This window comes from Saccopteryx leptura, chromosome 4 (assembly GCF_036850995.1).
Source record: "Saccopteryx leptura isolate mSacLep1 chromosome 4, mSacLep1_pri_phased_curated, whole genome shotgun sequence".
In the NCBI taxonomy this organism is placed as follows: domain Eukaryota; kingdom Metazoa; phylum Chordata; class Mammalia; order Chiroptera; family Emballonuridae; genus Saccopteryx; species Saccopteryx leptura.
Window position 1 is genome coordinate 4730182 of NC_089506.1, and position 5353 is coordinate 4735534.

The 5353-nt window shown below is 48.2% G+C and overlaps 1 long non-coding RNA gene across 1 annotated transcript; it reads right to left on the reverse strand.

The window, feature by feature from the left end:
- Window positions 1–2989: 2989 nt before the first annotated feature.
- Window positions 2990–3821, reverse strand: LOC136402586 (uncharacterized). The gene is made up of 2 exons (XR_010750999.1): window positions 3604–3821; window positions 2990–3225 (listed from the first exon to the last, which is right to left on the reverse strand). It is a non-coding gene; the product is annotated as an uncharacterized lncRNA (long non-coding RNA).
- Window positions 3822–5353: the final 1532 nt, after the last annotated feature.

Sequence of the window (5353 nt, forward strand, 5' to 3'; positions counted from 1 at the left end):
TCTGAATGGACAGCAGCAGACTGCCTGGGAGACTGAAGGAACCAGGTGCACGGTAGGTGTCTCTTCTACCCTGTGTGGTAGAAGAAGGGGTGGGGATATATGTGTTATATCTAGAGAGTCAATGAAAATGATTGTTTTCAATATAGAAGCATAAGAGATAGGAATGTAGACAAAACCTTTCAATTTATAGTTTATTTTCTGTTATTTTTATTAATATTATTGTTATTATTATATCTATTGAGGTACTATTGTTGGGGTCAAGGAGTAAAATCATCACAACTACTATGTAGAATTAAGTGTAACTTATTCAAACAGAGTACTACATTTACTCTATTTTTAGGTGAACATCTTCTAAACTGAAATAGGTCTCTATATAGTGAAAAATTAAAATCTTGTTGAAAAGATGCAAAAGCCTCCTTTAACCAACCCCAAAATTTACTGCTTACTTCATGGCTCAGATGATTTATTTGAAGTCTGCATGTCATTCATGATATATCTTTCTACTCCCCATTATTGGTGGCCATTGTTAAAATAGTAAGGAAGTCAGGTTCCTTGTATCCCCTTTTTTCCTTCCTTCCTTCCTTCCTTCCTTCCTTCCTTCCTTCCTTCCTTCCTTCCTTCCTTCCTTCCTTCCTTCCTTCCTTCCTTCCTTCCTCCTTCCCCCTTTTACCCTTCTCCCCTTTCTCCCTCCCTTTCTTATTTCATTCTTTTCTTTTTTTTTGGAGATGAGCAGGGAGAGAGAGACAGGAACATTGTGCTGCTCTTGTATGTGCCTTGACCAGGGAATTGAACCTGGAATTCTGTGCTCCAAGATGGCTCTCCAATCTACTGACCTCTGTGACCAGGGCTTAAACTTTTTAATTTTTATTTGTTAGCAGTAGAGATAGGAAGGAAGAGAGAAGCGATGGGGACCAGAGGCATTCATCTGTTGTTCTATTCAGTCGTACATACACTGGTTGCGTCCCATGTGTGCCCTGATTGGGGATCGAACCTGCAACTTTGTCAGTTCTGGAAGACATTCTTCACTGACTGAGCTAATGGTCAGTCTTGTCTCAGTCTTTTATGTGTCATAATTTCTCTATTTATTATTGATCATTGCCTTCTGACAATTTGGTTATTCCTAAACATTTGCAGTTGTAAGCATAACTGTAGTGAGTATCTCTTTACATGTATCATTTTGCTTACTAGTGATTCTGTTATATAAAGGCCTAGACCTAGAATATGGAGTCTAAGAACTGTCTTAGACATGAAACAGACATTACATCATTTTCTTCTGTGGAGGATATCCTGCCACAATTCACCAAAACGTGTGAGCCCAACGCTGCCCACTCATAGGTCAGATGTTAAAGTCCCCATGCCCCCCCGCCCCCATTCTACATCTATTCTTTTTTCAAAGGCCCCATGACTCCCCAATGTCTTTATTCTTTCTTCCGCCCCAAGATATGGGCAGCATGTCCAGGCTTTCTTATAGGTCAGAGTGACCAGTAGACAAGAGTTCTGACCTATAAAGTGTAACTCCTCAGAGTTTAAGTAATACAATGGTGAGAGACAGAGAGAAAGATGGAAGAGAGAGATGAGAAGCATCACCTTGTTGCAGTACTTCTGTTGTTCATTGATTTCTTCTAATTCAAGTCTTGACCAGAGTCTCAATCCACGCCAGGGGCCCCTTGCTGAAGCCAAGAATCTTGTGTTTCAAGCTAGTGACCTTTAGGCTCAAGCCAGAGATCTTGAGTTCAAGCAAGTGACCTTGTGCTTAAGACAGTGACCTTGGGCTCAATCCAGAGACATTGGGCTCAGGCCAGCAACCCTAGGATCACTTCCATGAGTCCAGCTAAGCTGTTGACCCCATGTTGAAGCAGTGAGCCTGCCCTCAAACTGGCCACCTTGGGGATTTAAACCTAAGACCTCAATGTTGCAGGTCAACGCTGTCTCTACTGTGCACCAGCTGTTCAGACAGATGTTTGTTTATTTATTTATTTACTTATTAATTTTAGAGAAGAGAGACAGAGAGAGAGATGGGGGGAGCAGGAAGCATCAACTCCCATATGTGCCTTGACCAGGCAAGCCCAGGGTTTTGAACTGGTGACCTCAGTGTTCCAGGTCGATGCTTGATCCACTGTTCCAACACAGGTCAGGCCAGATGTTTTTATTTTTATATAATGAGATAAAGTATCTTTACTGATTATAGTTGTACATTGCTATTGTTTTATATTTTTCTCCATATCTGTACTTTAAGCATGAACCCAGAGCCCCAGAGCGGAACACCTCTTCCCTGTAAAGCATGCGCAGTGTGCGGAGTGGGCTCGGCCACCAGCAGGAAGGCGGAGGCGGAGCTCGGACACAGGACGCTTTGAGCTCAGGGTCGAACTCACCGCTCTAGGGATCGACCCAAGTCCTCATCCACCTGAGCGCGCTGGTGGAACTTTGATGCAGTTTAACAAACAAGGCGAGCCTTCTCTCTGGGGTCGGAAACGGCTGTAACCGGGCAAGCCCCGTGACGCCGGCCCAGTCACGTAGGGCCAGCACGCGGAGGAAGGACAGGGGAACAGGTGCAGGCGGAGCGAGCACGTGCGGCTGGAGAAGACACACTCGCTGTCTCCTTGCAGCTTTAGGCCGCTCCCGCGTGCAGGGTCGTTCCTTCCCACTCTCCCGTCCGGGAGCCTGCATTTTGAAATAAGACCTGTGTCTTATTGTTTGCACCAGAAGACTCCTGACTTGTCAAACATCAGAAAAGCACAGACGCGGAGAACTGGCTATGAAGATGGCATTTGGGGATAATGCAGCAACTGAGGTCAAGGTACAAGGAGCACAAGCTGGGTCTTCAAGCAAATTGTGACGCTTTTCTGTGTTCTGAAGACCTGGCGAGCAAAGCTGATGTGAGACCCACAGGGCGTGCTGTCCCACAGGGCACTAGGGACAGTTTCCTAGACGAGGGAACCACACCAATAAGCCGTATGATAAGGGACTGAAACAAAACAAAGCCAAACACTGAGTTTAGTGCTTGAAGTTTATTAGGCAGAGAAGAGGGAGACAAGGTGCAGGTACACAGACTAAATGCACTGTCGGGTCCTCAGTGGAATGTCACAGTGCTCTGGGTCTCGGTCCACAAAGCTCAGCGACAGCAAAGATTGTATAGACGGCCATTCTTCCTACAGCTCCCAGAGAGACGCTCGTCTCTATTGCATCTGCCATTTCTGCACGTGCAGAAGGTGACTCTTCTAAGGCCTGCGGAGGGAAGAGGAGGGTCAGGCACGGTGGGGACGGGCACAGGGAGCAGAGGCGAAGCCAGTATCAAGGACATATACTCGGAGGAGACGTGTCTACTATGGGAGACCACACCTGCAGGGCTAGGGTGAAAGGTCACGTGTCTGTGTAAATCACAAGCACTGGCTGACTCTGCGTTGGTCACACAGACCCATGACCGTCTCTGACCCGAGTCCATCACGTCCGTGCTCATTCTCTGCCCCGCCCCCATCCTCCTCTCCCCTCGTGGTGCCTGCTTCTCTCCCACCTCATCGCACCCCAACTGTGAGCCCGGTCTCCACGCCCCTCTGACAGACCCTTTAATGGGGTCAGACCCTGTAGCACGTGGGCAGATGTCACCTGAAGCTTCTCGAGCAACGCGTTCCTCTTCTGTGAAGGAGATAGCCACGTCCTGGTCCTCGGCCTCAGGCTAGTCCTGGGTGGGCACCTGGTCAGCTGTCTCCCACAGGGGCTCAGCCCGGGCCTGGAAGGCCAGGAGGAGCAGGGCAGTGAGGAGGGTGAGGGTCCTCATGGCTGAGAGTCCCCTGGAGGTGCGGGTTGGGTGGGAGGACAGAGTGAGTAACGGGAAGGGCAGAGCCAGCCTGCACTTATAGTGGGGTGGGCGGGGCTCAGCGACTACAAGGCAGTGAGGGCAGTGGGGCCTCTGGTTGGTCTGAGGCCAGGGCGGCTGGGCCTCCCAGCCTCTTTGATGATCCTGCCCCCGCCCCTTTGTGGCAGCATGCGTCGTGGGCTCAGTGTTCGCACTTGTTTCATGTTGATAGTGATGATGAGGACCTGGTGTGTGTTCTGTGTGCCATCTGCTTGGGTATTTCCCTTCTCATGTTCTAAGAGGACAAGGACTAGAGCTCTCAGTGAGCACAGGAAACAACATTCTTCTGTGTCTAATGTGGTGTCTGCTCATCTCTGGAGGCCCTGACACTTAACAGTTGCCCCAGTGGAGTGGAGGGCCCTACCTGCAAGTGTAGTGTCATCACTACCCTGTGGGGGAGGTTCTAATATCTTAGGTTATAGGTTCTGCGGTGGAGGGGACAGTGACTCAGGCTGAGGTAAAGATGAGCACATGGGACACAATGGAGGAGTTGGTCAGAGCAAAGCAGAAGGACACAGTGTTAAGGACGTCAGTAGAATCTGTGCTCATCACAAAAACCACTCATCAGTTACTTAGGTTCTTCTGTGAAAACAGCAAAGACAATAAAGTTCCCGCAGACCCATTATGAGATTTGTGATGTTTTTTATAAAAGTATTAATTTTGCCCTAGCTGTTTGGCCAAGTGTGTGGATGTCCCAGATTTGACTCCTGGTCAGGGCACACAAAAGAGGCGCCCATCTGCTTCTCCACCCTTCCCCTTCTTGCTTCTCTCTCCTCTCTCTCTTTCCTTCTCTTCCCCTCTAGCAGTCATGGCTCGACTGGAGTGAGTTGGCCTCCAGTGCTTAGGATGCCTCCACGTCCTCCTCCTCAGGCACTAAGAAGAGTTTGGTTGCTGAGCAACGGAGCTACTGCCCAGATGGGGAGAGCATAGGCCCTAGTGGGCTTACTGGCTGGGTTTCGGTTAAGGTGCATGAGGGAGTCTATCTGTGCCTCTTCTCCTCTCACTGAATAAGATAAAAGAGATATATAAATATATATATTTAAATTTATGAAGAAAGGAAAGTTGACAAGGTAGCTGAGTGATGAGTGAGAACACCAGTCCTTCCTCCCTCACTGTCCTACCTCTGTTCTGTGGGAACCTGCACGGTCACATGCTGAGTTTTCTATTTCTTTTCTTTTAAAAAATATTTGATCCATTGATTTTATGAGAGAGAGCTCCTTTACTCTCATGTACATGAGAGAAGCATCGAGCTGCTGTTCTGCTCAATGTTTCACTTCCTTGTGCATTCATTGGATGCTTCTCCTACGTGTTCTGACCTGGGATAGACCCACCACCTCAGGGCTCCAGGACGATGCTCTACCCACCGAGACAGCTGAACAGGGCCTCTGTCTCTTCATTCAACACAGGATTTAGCCTGGACACAGTCATCTCAGCTGGCAAAAACCTGCTTAACTGTTTATAGTGTTCATCATCCCAGTGTGATGTATGTCACCATTCTTT